Source organism: Sciurus vulgaris (genome assembly GCF_902686455.1).
Source record: "Sciurus vulgaris genome assembly, chromosome: 4".
Classification (NCBI taxonomy): domain Eukaryota; kingdom Metazoa; phylum Chordata; class Mammalia; order Rodentia; family Sciuridae; genus Sciurus; species Sciurus vulgaris.
The window spans coordinates 131,600,182-131,609,780 of NC_136464.1; the positions used below are offsets into that span (position 1 = coordinate 131,600,182).

The 9,599-nt window shown below is 38.2% G+C and overlaps 1 pseudogene across 1 annotated transcript; it reads right to left on the reverse strand.

Annotated features, from left to right (window-relative positions):
• Positions 1–473: 473 nt before the first annotated feature.
• Positions 474–1,774, reverse strand: LOC306660291 (tubulin beta chain-like; annotated as a pseudogene). The gene has a single exon. The product of its transcript is annotated as a tubulin beta chain-like (transcript).
• Positions 1,775–9,599: the final 7,825 nt, after the last annotated feature.

Sequence of the window (9,599 nt, forward strand, 5' to 3'; positions counted from 1 at the left end):
TTCAATATGAAGGAATTAGACCATAATCTTAGGACAGTCTTAATAATTAATTAATTTTTTTGCATTTGAGAAATATCTTTGTTTTAGTACTTTGGGAAAGTTAAGATTAAAAAAAAATGCATTTTCATGTCTTTGCTAAAAGAACAGGAATACTGCTAAAGCATTGAAGCAGAAATCCTATACTCCTGAAAGATTAAACCCCGAAACTATAACTCAGAAACAGTGAGAATAAAAGTTTGGAGAATAAGGACATGATTTATTATTAGTATAGATATTTTAAGAAACAATGACTGTCCTTTTTAGAGGAGGTCTACATTATTGCATCAATAATGAACTTCTGACAGGCATGCTTGAGCACTTTAGTATACAAAGATGATGCTGGAGGACAACAGGATTTATTCACTTTCACCTTTATTTATTCACCAAGGAAGCAAGATTTATTTGAGTTCTTAAGCCTCCTCCTCAATCTCTCCCTATACCTCAGTGTGGTGTCCTTGGTACTGCTGGTACCCAGACACCAGGTCATTCGTGCTGGTTTCAGCCTTGGTAGACTCTGTCTGGTCCATGCCCTCACCTGTGTCCCAGTGCAGGAAAGTATTGCACAGAACATGACCTTGAACTGCTCCAAGACGTGCTTGAGCAGCTCCTGGATGGCCCTGCTATTGCAGTGAAGGTGGCCCACATCATGAGGCCATCTTGCAGGATGTCGCACGTGGTGGTCTTCATGCTGTGGGGGATCTACTCTGTGAAGTAGCTGCTGTTCTTGTTCTGCATGTTGAGCATTGCTTGTCCACTTCCTTTATGGACATGTGGCCTTGGAAGATGGGGCCTCTGACAAGTAATGGTCCTGGTAGGGGTCACAGGTGTCCACTGTGAAATTGGCATGGAACATCTGCTGGGTGAGTGTGGGCACCATCAGGGCACAGTACCACGTGCTGTCCTGGCTGATCAGGGGTGAGAAGCCAGGCAGGAAGTGTAGGCAAGGGAAGGGCACCATGAAAACTGCCAGCTTGCACAGGTAGGTATCAGCTGGCTCGGGAAACACAGGTAGGTGCTGACACTACTCACAGTGGCAGACACTAGGAGGTTGGGGTTGCTGTGGGGGGGTGGTGAGCTTCAGGGTACCAAAGTGGATGTCCTACAGGACCTCATTGTGGATGCAGAAGCTTTCATCTGTGTTTTCCACCAGCTGCTGGACAAAGAGACTGGCATTGTAGGGCTCCACTATTGTGTCTGACACCTTGGGTGAGGGCATGATACTGAAGGTATTGATGATGTGGTCTGGATACCTCTTTCAGATCTTGCTGATGAGCAGAGTGCCCATGCCCAACCCTGTGCACCTGCAGAGAGTGGGTAAGTGGGAAACCCTAGAGATAGTCACAGCTTTCTGATTCCTTCCTTACAACATCCAGAATTGAGTCCACCAGCTCAGCTCACCTTGTATAGTGGTCCTTTGCCGAGTTATTCCCTGCCCTAATCTGGCCAAACACAAAGTTGTCTGGCTTGAAGAAATGACTGAATGGTCTCAACCTCACCTAGTCCATTGTGCCTGGCTCCAGGTCCACCAGAATGACCCAAGATACGAATTTGTTGCCAGCTGTTTTTTGTATACATTGTTTCTCTCCAGCTGTAAGTCACTGTCTCCATGGTAACTGCCAATGAGGTCAATGCCATGCTCATCACTGATGACCTCCCAAAACTTAACCTGCCTAGATGTGCATGATTTCATGCATGTACGGACTTTGGAGTAGGTGGATGTGCTTGGTGTGGACCAGAGGGCTCGGTTCAGCAGAGCTAATTCATTTTTTTTCTATTTATTTCAAATATTGGGAGAGTGATCTGGTAGTGACATCTAACACTTTCAACTGAACCTTAGTTAAGCGTCTCACACAAATAGGAATATTTCTGTTCTCTTTTAAATGGCTCCATCATCTACAAACACGGGCAGATTAATTTTCTAATCAGAACATTCTGGGAAACTATTAAGCATGACATTAAACCGTGTTATACTAATTACATTCCCCATGAAGAATTTCTATCTGAACTTACAGCATAAGACCCTGGAGAAAACTTATCAGAGCACAAATTGCTTAACTGTATTTAAGAAGAATCACATATCCATATAGTAATTTTGCTTCTCATACATACCTTAAATCAACTCTGTTCTCCATGGTGATTCATTATAGTGGCAAGATCTTCTTGACGTTGTTAAACAGAGTTATTTTTAAGGTGTTAAATCCTATATAGGTATGTAATATGGCAAAGCAAGTACTTAGAACTATTATGAAAATTAATATTTGCTTCTTACTAGACTACTACTTACACTGAAGAAAGAAAAAGATACAACCAAAAGTAACTGTGACTTATCAAAAGGAAAAAATATTTTAGCGTTCACAGGGTCATGAGATCTCTTTTGCAAGTGGTAAACTCTATAGTTGTAGAACAAAAGTACCCCTAGACAATATGCAAAAGAATAGGTATAAAAGTATTTTGGTAACATGTTCGTCTCTCTCTCTCTCTCTCTCTCTCTCTCTCTCTCTCTCTCTCTCTCTCTCTCTCACACACACACACACACACACACACACACGTACACACACAAACAGTGGCATATCAAAGCCATTTTACACCCACTAGGGCGGTTAGATTAAAAAATCACATAAAAATTGTTGATGAGGATATGCCAAAATTGGGACCCTCGTACACTGCTAGTGGGAACGTAAAATACTCCAACCACTTGGAAACATCTGGCAGATCTTCAAACATAGGGTTCCCTATGGTCTATCACAGGAGTTCTCTTGTAAAATAAAAAATTCTCTCAGTGATCAAACCTGAGTAAAGCTTCTTTGGGTCCTTTCTGACTAGGCCAGATCTTGGGCTTGCCTCCCTCTTTGTCTTTGTAGAATTCAGTTTGAGCAATAATCCTGCTCATCTTGCTAAATCAATTTATCCCCCACTCTGAGTATCTAACTTGATATCTTATTACCCTGGCCTGCCTTCAGGAAGAATTCTATTTAGCTGGATCAGCAAGAATTCCCTTAGCCCCTGATATTTCCTTTTAGTAATTTTCCATCTATTGACCCTCACTCTATCGCTTGACTTTAAATCTTCCCTTCCTTATTGTATTCATAATTGAACCCAATCTTCCTCCACTGAAAGACCTTAATACAGAGTTCCCTATACTTTCCTTGATAGTCTCTCCATGAATAAAACTTTACTATCTTTAATAAGAGTCATGGATAATTCTTTTCTTTAAGAGTATAGGCCTAAGAGAAATGAGTACAGTTGTCTATCCATTTCTTGGGGGATTGGTTCCAGAACACTCCTACCTCCAGATACCAAAATCTGTAGATACTTGCGTCCTTAATATAAAATGTGATAGTGTTTGCATGTAACCTGTGCAAACCCTCCTATATACTTGAAATCGAATGTAGATGATTTATAATACCTAATATAATGTAAATGCTATGAAAATAGTTGTTGTACCATGTTGTTTGGGGAATGACAAGAAGTCTGTACATGTTTAATATATATGCAGTTTTTTTCTTTGAATATTTTCAATCCCAGGTTGGTTGAGTGCATGAATGTGGAACTCACTAATTCTGAAGGTGAACTGTGCTGACATTCACACAAAAACTTTTACACAATTTTTTGTTTGTTTGTTTGTTGCTTTTGTTACTGGGGACTGAGCCCAGGGGTGCTTTACCACTGAGCTATGTCCCTATCCCTTTTTATTTTGGGATAGTATTTTGCTAAGTTGCCAAGACTGGCCTCCAACTTTTGATTCCTCCACCTTAGCCATTAGTTGTTGGGAATACAGGCATGCACCATTATGCCTGGCTGTACACAAACATTTGTAGTAGCATTATTTATAACAGATAGAAGGTGGAAACGTCTCAAATAAACACCAACCAATGAATGAATAATCAACATGGATGTGGCATATCCATACAATGGGATATTACTGAACTCTTCGGGATATTTGGCAAAGACTGGAGAAAGTTTTGATTGTGATGTCTGTGGGTATGTTACTGGACTCTGGTGGATAAGGCTTGAAATGCTCTTAAGAATTCCATAATGCACAGGACAACCTCCCATAACAAAGAATTATTCAGCCCCAGTGTCAATGGTGCCAAGATTGAGAGATGCTGGTGTAGACACATAATGTGACTATGTCAATGATCATTTTTGTGTTTATAATTAGTTTCTTTCTCATGCAATCTTATAATATAAAGCAAAAGCAATTTTAATCAATACAGACACTCATGTGGAGAGTATAGAAGGTGTTATGCCCCAAATTTGATAGTGTAAGAAATACTATTATATCTTGCCATTGAAGATCTGAAATGAAGGTGCAAAGTCAATGCTCTTGGCCAAATAATTGATCCAATATACAATGGTACAGGATTTGTGTTTAGTGAGGTATATCTCCACGGTAGTAATGTGGCAAAATAATGATAAAAATGGTGAAGTTAAATCAATTAAGCTGTGAATTAGACTTGTAATTAAATGAGTTTTGTTTTAGTTCACTTTTTGGGAAGCATGCATGGCAAAGAACTGAGTTTTCAGTTTAAACTGAAAGTGGAAGAGGGATGAAGTGACCTTCATTGTTTGTTGGTGCTCTTTCTTCATACTATTGTAAGACAGAGAAAAGAAAGGGTTGTAAGAAGAGAATAGAAGAAAGTGGAAAGAAAAGGAAGGGAAAAGAGTTGATTTTGTTACTTAAAATTTAAAACAAAATAAAACCTAAGGTAGTCCTAAAAGGAAATAAGTTCATATCTCTACATATGGACTCAATAGCTCACACTGGGCTCATGCGAATAAACCAAAAATTTGTGGAGGAATAGCCAGAGTTAAGGGTGCTATCTCTGACATTGTTATTTTATTGCTAATCTGTACATTTCACTGAAAACATATAAAATGTTTCCAACAAACAGAATATTACAGAATGTAATAAAATACACACCAATTTACTCAACTCTGAGATTAAATATGTTTTAACATTTTACTTGAGTTTTACTTCCTATTTACTTTCATTAAATAAAATATGACATATATTTTAGTTATAAAATTTCAGGTATTTCTGATTCCTTCCCCATTTTTCCTCCGTGCAAGTAGGTGAAAATGTTGTTAGCCAGGCACAGAGGCACCTGCCTGTAATCCCAGCAGCTCAGGAAGCTGGAACAGGAGAATTGGGAGTTCAAAGTCAGTCTCAGCAACTTAGCCAGGCAGTAAGCAACTCAGTGAGACCTCGTCTCTAAATAAAATACAAAAAAGGGCTGGGGATGTGGCTCAGTGGTCAAGTGCCCCTGAGTTCAATCCCTGGTACCAAAAAAAAAAAAAAAAGTTGTGTCTATTTCCCTTGTCTTTTTACAATGTTATAACATGTACACACACATGCATATGTATTACATATATGTATATACACATGACTATATATATTATACATATGTTTTATCATGCTGTTTATATTTTGCAACTTTTCTATTTTTTGAGATTTATCTATGCTTAATTAATTAATTAATTAATTAATTAATTATTTGTACCTGGGGATTGAACCTGGGGGCACTTAACCACTGAGTCACATTCCTTTTTTTTTTTTTTTTTTTCTAATTTTATTAGAGACAGGGCCTTGCTGAGTTGCTGAGACCGTCTTTGAACTCATAATCCTACCTCAGCCTCCTGAGTTGCTGGGATTACAGGCATGTGTCACCAAGCTCAGATTAGATTTATCCATGCATCATTTATACACTAGTTATTTTAAATGTATTGTAAGATTCCACTGTATTATTGACCTCCATGTATTTATTCTTGCTTTGACTACAGGACAATTTGCTTATTTTTGCTATTTAAAATGTTCAGGGAATATTATATACATACATATAAAATTGTAGTGGGGAGTAAACCTAAAGGTGCTTTACCATTGCTTTATATCACCAACCCATTGTCTAATTTTTTAAAAAAAAATTGAGACTGGGTCTCACCAAATTGTCTAGGTTGACCTCAAATTTGTAATCTTCCTGCCTCAGCATCCCAAGTCACTGGGATTCTAGGTATGTGCCACTTGTACCCAGTATTTTAAGTGAATTTGTGGGTTTCTCCAGGGAGTCATCTAGACATGGAATTGCTGGGTCATGGTTATAGGTTCCTTCACTCTTATTAATATTACCAAATTGTTTGTTGTCTGAAGTGGCTGTACCAGTTTTGCTTTTCTACTATCTATGTGGGAATTCATGTATCCCTATAGTTCGACCAAATCTTGATGACATGGGACTTTGTAATATTTGCCAGTGGAGTGAGGGTAAAATAGTAGCTCATTTTTTCCCCCAATTGATTAGGGATGCTGAATTCCTTTTCTCAACTTTTCACGATTTTCTCCTATGGTCATTTAGCATGAACCCTCACAAGAATGGATTTATTAATTGTCTGAATGTTGAGACTGAACAGAAATGATAAAGAAGAGTATTCCTGGTTATCATGCTTTTCCAGATCTACCTTTGATCTCCTTCAGTTTTGTCTCAGTGCACACTAAGTCTGTACAAGTAGAACTTCCAAAATTGTTGATTCAATGGAGTGAATCATGTCTTGGTTGTTTGGTGATCAGAGTGAAAAGTAGTGCATACTGTTGTGAGCTTTAAATAACACATGAAATATGCTTTCAAATTTTAAAACATACAAAAATATTATTTTCACTGGTTCACTGAAATTGCAATGACTTTCTATGACAAAAAAATCAGAGCACTCTATGTAAACTTGAAAATCAATTATTAGCTCTGTTTATTTATATTTAGTGCCTTTTATATGCCAAAGACTGCAGAAAGAATGCATAGTATTTGACATTAGGGAACCAGTTTGACACTTACAGCTAGTCTCAGTGTTTTTAAAGGCAGGCTTGATTCTAAGAGCTAGGTCATATTGTTTTCCTGATGGACAGTATCTTGCAGATCAGTCTGACCAATGTTAGATCAGTTCACTCTGTCATCCAAACAAGACCACTTCCACTAATTTTTTCTAAGCACAGACAAAAAAAAAAAGTTGTGTGCACATAATAAAATATCAATGTTTAATAAAGTCATGAGAAACCATTATGATTAAGCTTGGTTTTGAACTAAGTTCCTGTAGTTGATTCCAGCAGAATAGACCAAACTGGGGTAGTCATACATGCTTATTGCTGTGTATGGAAACCAAATTCTGAAATGGGCTCATTTTCTAACAAGAACTAGGAGATTCATAGCAACCAATGAGAAGGGCCTCAGTTTACTTGAGAGAGTACACTTAGAAAGTTCTCCATGTTTTAACCCTATAAAGAACATGGAAATGACCAATTGACTTTTTGTTCTTCATTTTTGCTTTCTTCAGCCCTTTTCTGCTTCTATAGACAAAATTCTTTGCTCAGCTCATTGTAACAATCATTTTAGTGGATAGAATTGTAAATATAGAATTGTAAATATAGACCAATTAGATCTTTAAATTGAATTTGTTTTAATTTTGTGTTTTGACACCAAATAGCTCCTCTCCTTGATAGGAATGATTGCTTTGGTTGCGAGTTATAGTATTAGCTTTGCTTTTCAGCCTGACATGGTGCTTTGAGTGTCCAGTATTAAATTCCAGTAAAGTCCACCTCCCCTTTTTTTTGTTCACCCACCTTGCTGAGAAGCTGTCTGTTTGCTTTTTTGGTTTCACACCACAGAACAGCCAGGAAAGTGACCCTTTCTATTTCGCCATCTTGAAAACCTGCTGGCATGGCATTAGATAAGATTTAAGATAACCACTCATTGAACTGTTCCCACTTTCTGATTACCCTTCATGCAGAGCAATCCTTCCCACTTTATTCTTTGGAGTCTTCCCTAAATCACCTAATCAAAACACAAATTCTATTTGTGCTTTCTAGCATCCTCTTATTGAGAAAACCATGGTTCTTGATAGTGCATGTTCTTTTTCTCTGTAATAAACCCAAACTGTTGCAACTTCAGTTGTTTCTCCTGGTGGTCTTTGGCTGGAGGATATCAAAGCTCTAAGAGCTTTATATATGCTATCTCATTTAAGTCTGTGAGTACCACTATTGGGAGGTATTGTGATTATTATCTCTCTTTTACAGATGGAGAATGAAAAAAAAGTTAAACATTTCCAACATCACATAGCTAGTAAATGGTTAGAATAAAACTTGCTTCTTGGTCTGTCATCAAAACAAGAACTACTTCTAGTTCAAACGATCTTGCTGATCTCTTGGAAGTCTCTCTAGAGATTAGGTGCTCTTTGAGAACAGAGTCTGCTTTAGAGAGTCTGACAGAGTAAAACCAAACATTAAAAACAAACAAACAAAAAACTAAAACACCAAAAACCAACCAAACAAAAGAATTGAAAAAAAAATCTGTAAAGACTTATTTGGAACAAGGCCTGTTTTCCTGAACCTCTATGCTAATCTCTGGAGTACCTGGACCTGTTTCTTGTGCCAAAAGCACGAATACATGTTTAGTGGCCCACACCAACTTCATATAGTCAGAAGATTGATATTTTAAGGAAATAGTTCAAAGAAAATATAACTTTTAAAGGGGGAAAACAGTATACTAATGCACGAGAAAAACTGTGCTAACCTCCTATCTTGACTGTCATTATACACAAAATCTTCTGGCATAGTTTCAGTTCAAGGGCCTTTATTATATGCTGGCAAATTTGCTTCAGTTTCATCCTCTTGACCATTCTTGGCCTTCCACCTCTCTGGAATGCCTTTGTACTGAATGCCCCATCACTCATAGGAGAAGACCTATGCCTCCATCCCCGGACGTTGAGTAGATCTTCAGGTTTAATCCATTAAAGTTCCAAGTATTCAATTCTGGGAATATTTCAACAAGATTGATACAGGTGCACTAAAAATATGTTGGAACTCATCATCCAGAGCTTATATATTATTATATTATTATTAATCAATGTCACATTTATTTTAATGTACTTACATTCTTATAATTATTACATATAATTATATATTATATATTATATACTACATTTAGGTTTTTATAGGTTTTCCACTTCTGGGACGGTGGGACAAAATAGCTCTTCTCTTTGTTCTCAAGAAACTTGTAGAACTGCTGTAACATCTACATTTTTTTTGTGTAAGAGTTTGTGTACAGTCGGGCTGTTTTTTGGTGGAGCCCTCTCCTAACTCAGAGCTAACATGCATTATTTAGGCACTGTGCGGGTGCTAAGTATGTCCAGCATACATTTTTTCCCAGCGTGGTGGGCACTTTTCCCAGTGGCCATCCCACCCAAGACCCCGGAGACGTGTAAGAGGCTAGTAAATAATTTTGCATTCCATCAGTGCTCCAGTGGCACAGAGTCGGTCTCCATTGCCTTTCAGTTGGGCGACAAGCGGTTCTCCAAATTCCAAAAAGAGGAAAGTGACTTTCTCATTGGTTCTGCCGGGGTCCACAAATCTGACCTCATTCTGTGCCTTTAAGGTGCGCCGGGAGGACCGCCAGAGGAGTTGAGTAGCAGAATAGACAAGCGGCACAGCCAATCACGTTGTTACCATCCCGGAAGGGGCGGTGTCCTGACGTGTAATCGAACCAGCTGCGCCCTATTGGCGAGTCCAGGGCGTACCCAGG